Raw genomic sequence first — 12,849 nt, 5'->3', positions numbered from 1 at the left:
AAACATAATTTTAGGTCATTGACCATTATTATGTAATGTAGTACAATGTATCTCAAAATATTTAAAATAAATAAATTACCTAGAATTTATCAAAAGGATACATTGTTCTGAAGCAATGGTTCATTTGTCTTTACCAAACCATGAAAAGATATAATGCATAGTATTTTCCTTTCTACTTTGCCATTCAGAAAGAGCTAAATGTAATACTCTAAGCTAAGGTTTTGATATAATTACTTATTTTTTCACAATTTTGATATTGCTCTTATATTTACTAGTGTTATTTATGTGTGTCTCTTCCAGTGAAGCAAGTCAAATATATTTGGAACAAGAAATGACAGAAGTCATTAATATGTAAATGTATGCATAAAATAGAATTGTTAAAATACGTCAGAACATCACACAATACTCATAGAAAATTATGAATCTCATGAATGCAAATTGTTCAAAATTGTTTTTCAAGTGCATGCCAAGAAGCTAGAAATTCAAATATATGGTGATGGAAGGAGAACTGACTCTGGGTGGTGAAAACACAGTGGGATTTATAGATGATGTAATATAGAATTGTACATCTGAAATCTATGTAACTTTACTAAGAATTGTCACCCTAATAAATCTTAATTAAAAAAATAAAGCTAAAAAAAAGAAGCTCTAAATTCTCACATATTTGACTGAGTATTTCATGGGTTGGCTTTGCCCATATTTATCAATATTATCTCCTCCCCCTCTAGTTGTTGCTGGTATATTTCATATCACTAAATTAACACAATAAAAATGTTTAGTATTTAGTGAACAAACACTAAAACTTAAACACAGAAAACTATGGAGATCAAAGAAAAGATAAAATGGGGTAACAGTGATGTTTATAATTTATGTTCTTCTTGAAGCTTGATTTTATTACTGCTTCAGTATTATTCCGGCATTAATTAAGTAATTAGGCAGAAATCCAAGGTCATTTTAAATACATTCATAACCACATTAATAGATACTTTACATTATATTGTCAAAATGAGTCATAATTGAAAAACACGATTAATAATTTTGATTGTTTCAGGGAATAGGAAAGTTCTTGGCCACCAATTCTATCACTTACTTCTCAGGAAAGATAAAGTACAATAGCACAGGTGAAAACGGGTTCCCCTCCATTGACCAGGGCAGGAAGAGTCACATGTCCCTGGGCCTGGGGTATAAAACTTCCAGAAATGCTTCTGCAGTTGGAAGAGTGTTCTGGGAGGAAAGTATTTAGATGTAAATGATAATTTTGCACTCAAGGAAGGCCAGATGCTTCCATGGATCTTTTCATGAGACATAAAGTGGTAGAGTGGCTCAGCAATAGAGGGCAGATTGCCTTATCCTGTGGCACTCTGTAGAAAAGGGAAAGGAATACACCCAAGTATCCTCCTTAACAGGCAGTCCCACATTCATACTGTCTGTGGTGACTAAATGTTCACAGTATATCATTGTCTGCATTAAATTAGTGTTCTTAATGTGAATGTTTTGGTTTGGTTGCTTAGTTTTTATTTAATTTATAAACTGATTATTTCCTTTTTATAACTGCATAGAAGCTGTAATCTAAAGATATGCTTTTTTATATATTTGAACAGATTTAAGTAATTGGCTAGTAAAAGTTGTGAAAATTATATAAACGGAGACACCTCAAAATGGAATCAGAGCCGCCATCCCAGAGAACTTCCTTGCATGTCTTACTCCTCAAACCTTTGGAATGTTTGAACAGGGCAAAATAACCTTTGGAAGGGTTGTACTCCAAACAACTGTTTGCAAAGCTAACAGGAAAGCAGTTAACCTGACTACTGGACATTCTTTAGAATTAGCACCACCATGTATAGCTAAAGAGTAACTTAGCTTATTTGCACCAATGGAAATTCCTTCCTTCTATTCATGAAATTATTTTCTTTCCCTTTCTCATAAATAATCTTTGTCTTCATCTCCTAATCAGAATACTATTTGGGTTTCTGGCTGAAGCATTGCTTCCCAGAATTACTATTCTTTTTCTTTTTTTTTTTTTTTTTATCTCAAATATTGGTTGCCTCTCACTTTGGCCTTTTATTTTTAAGTTAACAGAATAATTGAAGACCATAGAGGGAGACCAAATAACCTTATTCCTTAATTGTCTAAACAATGACCAAGTTTGAGAAGCACAATTTTAAGGAGTAACAAATATTATTAAGGTGTCCCTCTTGACAGCAGAAAAATAAAGTCATCTGCCAAAGCAAGCTTGAAAACAGAAATCAAAGCAACACCAAGACATTTTCCCTCACCTATCAGATATGAAACAAAACAAAATGAAAAAAAAAGAAACCACAGTTGGACCATTCACCATTCTGTGACACCATGAAGCCCCAGGCACTGTCCTGCATTGGTAGTGTCAGTGCCAAATGATACAACCCTCTGGAAAGAAATCTGGCAATATTTACCAAAACTACCATTTGATCCAGCAATTCTACTTCTAGAAATCAACCCTACAGATACACTTGCATATGCACAAACTGACAAGCTTTTAGCTAGATAAATGATTCCAAAGGAGTGAGAAGTGATTTTGCCTTCCCCTAAGGGATATTTGGCAAAGACAAAAGACATTTTGGGTTGTCATAAATGGGGGAATGGGTGCTGCTGGTATCTAGTGGTTAGAGGACAGGGATGTCGCTAAACATCATACAATGCACAAGACAGCCCCCGAACGAGAATTATCTGTCCCACATATCAATAGCGCCAATGCGGAGAAACCCTGATGCAGATCAACTCTTTTATTTAAATGATAAACTATGCTACTTTCTATAATTCATATCTTAGGTTTTGCTTTCAGCTTTAAGGAACATCTTTTGCAGTTCTAGTCGGCATTTCTGGTTTAGGTTTGTTTTGCTTTGATTCCTACGTGATAACGATGAACTTAGATTAGAAATATCTAGTAAATCAAACTGTTAATAATTATAGCATCTCAAGGAAAGAAAAGACTAAGTGCAAAAACAAAAGCAATTGTAAGCATTTATTTGCTGTCCCTTACTTAGCTTTTTGTATCCCTGCGCTGAAAAATCTAATTTAGAGCTTTGAAACTAGCAAAATATAATTAGATTTTCATCAGATACACAAACTCTAAAGGGTACTATTATTATATCATTGTTTCTTTCTGTGAATATTCTAAAATTTGTTTCTAGAGGGTTCTTTGACACGAATGCTGCCTAAACAGCGACAACTGCTTGAGGCAGAGGTTGTGCACCTTCTTTGAAAATTGTGAGCTTTATGACACACGTGTGGTCACTGTACATGGAGCCCACAGTCTTTTCAAATGTTTATTAAAAACAGCTAACACTTTGGGGGGTGGGTGATGAGGGTAAGGGGGATCAAATATATGGTGATGGAAGGAGAACTGACTCTGGGTGGTGAACACACAATGGGATTTATAGATGATATAATACAGAATTGTACACCTGAAATCTATGTAAATTTACTAACAATTGTCACCCCAATAAATCTAATTAATTAAAAAAAAAACAGCTAACACATAAAACATCAGTAGTGCATATTGCCTTATGAAAGTACTGTGCTGTGATGATGAACACATAAAGTTGACATCTACTTCTCAAAGAAATGTGTATACATTTATACTTGAAAAAAAACTTAAGACCCTTTATCTTTCTGTTCCTCCAAAACATGGATTGTACAAAAGCTTATTTTGGGGAGTGAACTTTCTCCCTCTTCATATAAAAATATTTTGAAACTGAGAGAAAACTTCCACAAAAATAAAATCAATCATTCCCTCATTTTCTTCCTCCCTCTTCTGGACCTCCCCATTTCTCTTCAGCCTAACCTTTTCATTGTATATGCTACTCATTGACTTCCTGAGGTGCAAATACTGTCTGTTAATTGATATCTGCATGTATTTCTGTTTAATTATTGAAGTCTTTATGGGTATGGCAGTGTCAATGTGAAACTAAGAAATGAGAAGCTAATTTTAGTTTCAGAAGCACTGAACCCCCTGTGGGGATCTGACTCTATGGCTATCATAATTCTGATTATAAGAATATCCACTGGTAAACACAGAGATGTGATTATCAGCTGGGGGCAGAGGGTGAGTCAAGTAAGAATCACATGAATACATTTTTCATTCTCTATATATCCCCCTTGTCCATAACTCAGAAATGTTGGATATAAGCCCCTAAGGGAGAAGGATAAAATCACCACTGACAAAAATCATGATACACTGACATTCTACATTATGATTTAAAGCTGATCTGTTAGAGTCTCAGTATTTTATTTGAAAAGTCATATTCTTGATTAAGAAATGGGACTTTTGCTGTGCTCCTAATTTGGACAGAATCTATACTGTGGTTTTATATGGATTGGGTTGATCAAAGCTAAGTCAGAGAATTATCTGGTTGTTGAATGAAATCAATCTCTTTATGATGAACATAATGATGTAGGATATTTCTTTATGTGTGCGCCAGGATCGTAGTCTCGCAGAACCGAAGAATGGAAGCACGGACCAGAGAGGTAGGCTTTGTAGACGAGGATAGTTTATTAAACCAAAGAGTTACAGCTCTTAAGCGAGAGGATGTACCCGAAATTGGGATGCCCACTAGCTAAGGCAAAAGGCTTTTGCTTTTATACTTTTTTTGTATATCTGAAGAGAAGAGCTGGCTCCTAATGGTACACCTAACGGTACTGTTTATCAGATTCGCTCTGTTGCTCAGCTTTGAGGAGGCTTTTGAAATCACCTACTTGCCCCAGAGCATAATTGATGTTTCTGTTCTGGTAGCCCCAGAGAATAATTTATGTTTTTGCTCTGGTCGGAGTGTGTTATTTCAGGGCTAAGGCTTTCAAGATATGACTGTTTCTGTTCATTCTAGCAGGGAATTTCTGACTGCCTGATGTCATGCTAACCTGCCTCAATCCCCCCTCTGAAGACAAAACCCTAACTGCCATTAGGGAGTAGGGGCAATGACCGCTCTAGCTACTTCAGGCTGAGAAGGGGCGTGGAGAGACCGGCAGCTAGGGCTTGTCCAGAGGTTTATCTAAGGGTCCCCGGAAGATGAGCGAATCCAGGTCAGGTTGTTATAGTTGTATAGGCCGTTGTAGCCAATGTGGGTAGTCTGCAAGTCAAGACGCATTGTAGGCAACAGCATGAGGTAATCAATAATGAATAAAAGAAAAATGAGAAAAGTTTCTTTAAGTCCCGCTAAACTGGGAAGCCAAGAAGTAAGGAAGGAAAAATCTAGGTTGAAGAATCCTGTTTTTTGTTTAATATTAGAAATTATATCATGAATTTGTTGAACTTTATTTTCAATTAACTGTGAATTATCATAGAGGTTGAAACAACAGAATCCTTTAAATTTTTCACATCCTTGATTGTGTCTGAGGAGTAGATAATCTATGTCAGCTCTGTTTTCGAGAACTGTTTCTCTGACCTGCTCTAACTCTTGTCCCATGGCATGGATAGCATGCGAGGTAGCCTTTAGGACCTTTGTCATTGAGCAAGCTATTTGACTAATCTCTACATTTAAGGCAATGGTAATAGCAGGTACTACAAAAAGGGATAAGGATACATACTCAGCCGGGCTGAATAAATGGATATCGCTGTTACAGCTGGAGTCCAAAGTAAGTTCTCTGCGATGTCTAATCTGATGAGGCTTTTGGGGTAAAAAGACAGTTAATCTTCCGAGAGAGCAGGGTCCCCCGGTGCTGTAAGCTGGGACATAAGACTAGGCAATCTTCCCACAAATGAGAAACCATCCAGCCGGCAATTTGACATGTGCATTAGCATAACTCATAGAAGTGATAGAACTACAGTTTAAGCTGTTTCCGGCCGAAAGATTAAAACACTGGTTGGAGCAGCCAGTGAAATTAACACATTTATCAGCTGGAGTTACGGCTCTTACCTGTAGAGAAAACATGCTTATGTCCTTTTGGGTACTGATGGGACCCCGATTGTAGATGTCTGAATAAGATATGGGCTTATCAATAAACTGAAAGATAGTATCATTTTTATATATGACTCAAGGGGTTGCAAACCCCTACTAGGCAGGAGGTGAAAGTTTGATCTACATAGGTTCCTCCAGTAGGACAAAAACCTGATACATTTATTATATGTTTGACTAAATAAACCCCCACATTTTGTTTTTTTTTTGGAAGGGTATAGGACTATCTGAAAATCCCCTTAGGAACACCACTAAAAAGAACAAGAATTGATATTGATACATTTTCAAATCTTTTAGAGGTTTACTGTAATAACTGAGTGGCTCTGTTGAACAGCTCTTAAGCTTATAGGTGGTATAAGTATGTTAGATGTCAGAGAACCTCCAGACGCCCATTGCAATGTAGTTTAGGAATATAACACAGGCTACTCCTAATCCTAGAGCCACCCAAGATAGGTAATGGCATGAAGGGGGTATCCAATGTAGGACAGCACACGTACGTGAAGCGATAAAGAAGAGAATAAAGGCTAGAACTAGAAAAATGAACCCCTTAGTACACTTTTTTTGAAGTTAAATTTTATCATCTGAGTACTTGCCTGTAGGACATAGAAGGAATTTTAGGTCCTCTAGGGGTTGGCTGGAATATTTAGAACCTTTGTTGTCTTCTTCTGTTTTGGGAGGTTTGTCCAGGGCTTGACTTGAGAGTGGTGAATCCAAGAGTCAAATTCTAAGACTTTTATTGCCGTGGGGGTAGAGAGAATCACCGTGTAGGGTCCCTTCCACACTGGATCTAGCATTGGAGACAGAGAAGGGAGAGATTTAATAAGAACTTCATCCCTTGGGTTAAATAGGGGTTTTTGATCTGCTCGGGGTTGAGCTTCTGACAATTGCTGGATGGCTTGTTGAAATTGTGCTAAAAAGGTTATATGTTGGGTTAATTCCATAGCCTCACAATTGATCAGGAGGCCATTCCACACAACATTTCGAAAGGGCTTAGGCCACACTTAATTGGAGTATTTCAAATGCGAAAAAGAGCTATGGGGAGGAGAGCTATCCAATATTGACTAGTTTCTTGTGATAGCTTTCAAAGATGTCTCTTGATAACGTCATTGGTTTTTTCTACCTTGCCTGAGAATTGTGGTCTCCGAGCACAATGGAGGTGACAGTTTATTCCCAGGATTTTGGATATGCCCTCGGTGACTGAAGACCTGAAAGAAGGTCCATTGTCACTTTGAAAAGACCTGGGAGTCTTTGGGAGGCCAAACCTAGCTATATTTTCCATGATTAGGACTTTAACTACTTCCATCGCCTTTTCTGTCTTACAAGGAAAGGCTTCGACCCAGTGTGTGAAGGTGTCTACCCATACTAGGAGATGTTTATATCCCTTGGCTTTGGGCATTTGGGTAAAGTCTAACCACCAGTCTTCCCCTGGGCATTTGCCTTGTCTTTGTACCCCTATGGGTGTCTGAGGGTGTGTCAAAGTGTTATTTTTATGACAGACTTCACAAGATGTAAGAGTATGTTGTATAGCCTTGTGAAGAGCTTTTCCTGTGAATAATCTTTGGGCCATTTATAAAGTTTTGTCCCTTACCAGGTGGAAGGTTTGGTGGAGGGTTTTAAGAATTTTCCATTGATTGGCAGCTAGGAGGTGTAGATAAAGACCCTCCCCTTGTAACCAACCCGTGGGTTGGGCAGTGTAGCCCTTTGTTTTGGCCCAATCTTGTCCTTTTTGAGTATGTTGGGGCTTAATTTGAGTTATGCATCCATCCTAAACCAGAGGAGCTAGTATAGGGTTGAGAGGCATTTTGGCAGCATTTTCAGCTGCTCGGTCTACTAATCAGTTGCCTTCAAAAACTTCATTATTTCCTTGTTGGTGTCCCTTGCAATGTATCACTGCTATTTCTTGAGGAGAATGTACCACCTGTAGCAGTCAGTTGATCTCCTGGTGATATTTGAGGGGTAACCCGGTGGCTGTTAGGAAGCATCTTTCTTTCCAAATGCTTCCATGGGCATGTGATACTAAAAAGGCACTTTTTTTTTTAATTGGGGAAGGGGAACAGGATTTTATTGGGGAACAGTGTGTACTTCCAGAACTTTTTTCCAAGTCAAGTTGTTGTCCTTTCAGTCTTAGTTGTGGAGGGCGCAGCTCAGCTCCAGGTCCAGTTGCTGTTGCTAGTTGCAGGGGGCACAGCCCACCATCCCTTGCGGGAGTCCAATCGGCAACCTTGTGGTTGAGAGGATGCGCTCCAACCAACTGAGCCATCCGGGAGCTCCACGGAAGCTCAGCTCAAGGTGCCGTGTTCAATCTTAGTTGCAGGGGGAGGAGCCCACCATCCCTTGCGGGACTCGAGGAATTGAACTGGCAGCCTTGTGGTTGAGAGCCCACTGGCCCATGTGGGAATTGAACCGGCAGCCTTTGGAGTTAGGAGCACGGAGCTCCAACCGCCTGAGCCACCGGGCCAGCCCCTAAAAAGGCATATTTGGAATCAGTATATATATTGGCTCTTTTTCCTTTACTCAGTTCTAGTGAGACAGGTTAGTTGGCATGACATCAGGCAGTCAGGAATTCCCTGCTAGAATGAACAGAAACAGTCATATCTTGAAAGCCTTAGCCCTGAGATAACTCACTCCGACCAGAGCAAAAAAAAAAAAAATTACGCTCTGGGGCTACCAGAACAGAAACATCAATTATGCGCTGGGGCAAGTAGGTGATTTCAAAAGCCTCCTCGAAGCTGAGCAACAGAGCGAATCTGATAAACAGTACCATTAGGTGTACCATTAGGGGCCAGCTCTTCTCCTCAGATATACAAAAAAAGTATAAAAGAAAAGCCTTTTGCCTTAGCTAGTGGGCATCCCAATTTCGGGTACGTCTTCTCCTTTAAGAGCTGTAACTCTTTGCTTTAATAAACTATCTTCTTCTACAAAACCTTACTTCTCTGGTCCGTGCTTCCATTCTTCAGTTCTGTGAGACCGTGATCCTGGCGCACACATAAAAAAATATCCTACCTCATTTCTTGGGGACTCGTCCGGGATACCCAGAGAGGTAAGAAGCTCTAAATCTATCTTCTTTTATACCAAAATTGGGCCTCCATTAGCCACTTGAAAGTGAATAGCGTGGCTGCCAATTTACAAGATTCGGAAGATAGACTTTGAAGGAAGGCTCTGGTCAATCCCCTCCTGCGCTAAGTTGGGGGAATGTTGGCCTTAGTTCGGCTGCCTTCTCTCTTGAAAGGAGGGGGGCCCGAAGATGGTGCGAGGTTAGGGTGAATGACCTTTGGCAACAATTGAGGGACTCTGGCCACAGCTACTGTGCGGTGAGCCTGGAAGGCTCCCTAGGTCTTACCTTGACCTGATTGCCCGGTAGGGTGTCACTCAGAGGCCCTCCCACCTCCTCTTTGTTATAATTTCCTTTTCCTCTGCTGCCTTTTCCTTTCCAGGAGGAGGCTGAATATCAGCGCATGGCTGAGGTTGCGGGCCTTTGCAGACAACTGAGGGGCTCTGTCCGTGGCTACTCTGTGGTGGACCCCAAAGGTCTCACTGGTCCCTTCCCAACCTGACCACCCGTAAGCGTGCTAGTTGAACATCTCCGCCATTTATAGTGCTCTTTTCATCCTGTCACTATCTCTCCTCAGCTCTTGAGACATTGGTCCGGTGCCCCTTCCCTGTGAGACCTCCTCAACATTCTCCGCCAGCCTGAAGACATCGTAAGGCAAGAACATGGACATCTGTCTCTATAGAACATACCTTGTCACTCAGGATAAAATTTCCTGGCATCTAGCTTACCCTCTCTTAACATCCTATTGGGATCTCCTTAGTTTTAAAGAGCAAACAGAGGTGTTCTGGAATTCCCATGAAACATCTCTGTTGTTTTTGTGCCCTTCCCATCCATTGTCGATTTTCCGAGAACTGTTGAGCAGCCCATGTTCATCTAGGACTCCACCCCTGGGGACCCGAATATTTCGCCACTTTCCTTTTACACCTTTGTTTTTGCCGACCGTCAGGTGAAATCCTTAAGGAAAACGGACATATTCCGGACTCACTTTACCTTAAGGAGGCAGCCTTGTCTGAAGTCTTTTGGGGCTTCTGATGTCTTTTTCTGTCCCCTCTCATAAATTGGATATCATGGCCTCCTTCCTCACCCTTTTGCCTATGCTATGTGCCTTCCTTACAGACCTTGAGCAAATACTCCCTCCTTAATCACCTCATTTTGGAAAGTCACCATTATATTAATCGTGCCATCTATTTTCAAGATGCCCAGAGTCAGGCTATACACCCCTCTACTTTAAAACACCCAATCGTCAGCCACTGCCTTTATCAGTCTGTGGGTGGCCGGTGCCAGACATTCAGGTGGGGACACACACAGGGATTTGGACACGTGCTCGCCAGGGACACGGGTCGGGAAGCCCACAGAAGCACGACTAACCCTGGCACCCCGTATCTCCTCAAACAGCCTCACAACCAGTTGTGTGGTCTCCTTGGATCAGGCTCTCGGGGACGCCCTAGATAAGTTGTTGGGAGACGAATTGCAAAGGGACGCCTTTCTTTTCTCCCTCCCTTCCAGGTGGGCAATCAGCCCTCACACGCCTTCACCCCCCTGAACTGCATCTTGATATACTGGGACAAATTTGACCCTCAGACTCTGAAAAAGTGGTGCCTAGTCTTCTTTTGTTCTGAGGTTCGGCCTCAACACAAATTAGAAGATGGGGAGACTCGGCCTTCGGAGGGAAGTATTAAATACAATACTGTTATACAGTTAGATCTGTTTTGTAGACGAGAAGACAAATGTCAGAAGTTCCATATGTTCAGGATTTTTTCACTCTAAGGAACAATCCAGACCTCTGAAAATAATGTAAAGTTGATCCAGCTCTCTTAGCTGTAGTCATGTGTCTCCCTCCTCTAAAGGAGACCCATTCAAAGGAGCCTCCAATGGGAGGCTCCTCAGAGGGGGCCCCCACAAAAGGTACCCAGTCGGAAGACCGTTCACAAACCCTATACCCTAACCTTCCTCGTGAGCCAGTTCCTGCCCCGGTTCCCTCTAGTTGCCCTCCATATCCAGGACCTCCTGTACAAAAGGGCCCCCAGCTTGGAACAAATCTCCTTCCCTTACAGGAAATGCCGAGGGCATTTGGGCCTGTCAGGGTGCAGGTCCCTTTCTCCCTATATGAACTCAGATTAATAAAGAGAGATCTAGGGAAGTTTTCAGACAACCCTGATAAATATATAGACACTTTCCAGAACTTAACCCAGGTCTTTGACCTCTCTTGGAAAGATGCCATGTTAATCTTAAATCAGACTCTCACTAGTTCTGAAAAACAAACAGCCCTACAAGCTGCCTAAAAGTTTGGAGACAATCAGTTCCTAGCGTATCATGATAGACAGGACAGGACTCCATTCGGAAACCATTCCCTACGGAAAAACAAGCAATACCCACTGACGACCCACAATGGGACCCTAATACAGCCATGGTAAATTTACAAAGAAAACACTTTCTGGCATGCTTGTTGGAGGGACTAAGGAGAACTAGAACCAAACCCATCAATTATTCAAAACTGTCTATTATTAGCCAACATTCGGATGAAAATCCCTCAGCCTTTTTAGAAAGACTCAGGAGTCCTTAATTAAATACACTCCCATCAGGCCAGACACCCTGGAAGGGGAAGTTATTCTAAAAGACAAATTTATAACTTAGGCTGCCCCAGATATCTGCCAGAAATTACAAAAATGTGCTATTGGCCCCGAAGGCACCTTAGACCAATTACTCAAGGTAGCCTACACTGTCTTTGACAGTTGGGACCAGGAGGAAGCCCAGGATAAGGAGAGGGAAAAAAAGCGGAAGTATTGGTGACTGCCCTACAGACTACAATCCAACAGGGTACCCAGGGGAAATCCAGCTGCCACCATTACAGGCAGTCCAGACACTGGAGAAAGGAATGTCCATGGTGACTGGAGCCAACCCAGAGACCTCCGTGGCCCTGTCCCATCTGTAAAGGGGATCACTGCAAGTCAGATTGTCCCCGGAGGCCTCCACCCCTGAGGCCAGCCTCGCCCAGGCAGACTCCCACACTGGACTGAGGAGGCCCGGGGCTTCTAACGTGGCTCCTTCATCCCATCTAATCATCGGGATTCCCGAGCCCCAGGCAACCCTAGAAGTAAAAGAAAAATCTATCGATTTCCTTCTAGACATGGGAGCCATCTTCTCTGTCCTCCTCTCCAACCCAGGGACCCTCTCTAATCGACAGGTTACTGCCCGCGGAGTAATGGGCAAGCCAATTACTAAATATTTTTCCCAGCCCTTAGGCTGCCTCTGGAAAGCCCCACCCAACTATTAGGAAAGGACATTATGAGTGAGATGGGAACTATTATTCTCCTAGCCCCTGGAAATATTCCTAGCTGCCTCCCGGTGATAGAAGTCAGCATCAGCCCTGATGTTTGGGCCACACAGGGGGGTAATTGGTCATGCCTTAACAGCCACCCCAGTTCACATTCATCTTAAGGACCCCACTCTATTTCCTTGCTGGAAGCAATACCCTCTAAAACCCGAAACATGGAAAGGACTAATACCAATCATTAACAATCTCAAATGACAAGGCCTTCTTAGAGGATGCACCAGTCCGTGCAATACCCCCATCTTGGGAATTCCCAAACCAAATGGGGAATGGAGGCTAGTGCAGGACCTCCAGGCCATTAACGAGGCAGTTATTCCTATACACCCTATAGTTCCAAATCCTTACACACTCTTAACCCAAATATCTGACAATGCCAGATGGTTCACAGTTTTAGATCTAAAGGATGCCTTTTTCTGCATACATGTGCATCCTAACTCACAATATCTCTTTGCCTTTGAGGACCCTAAAAGCCAGGCTTCACAGCCAACATGGACGGTCCTCCTCCAAGGATTTAGGGATAGCCCCCACCTATTTGG

This window comes from Rhinolophus hipposideros (assembly GCF_964194185.1).
Source record: "Rhinolophus hipposideros genome assembly, chromosome: X".
Taxonomy (NCBI): Eukaryota; Metazoa; Chordata; class Mammalia; order Chiroptera; family Rhinolophidae; genus Rhinolophus; species Rhinolophus hipposideros.
Note: the sequence above shows the minus strand (reverse complement) of the source record.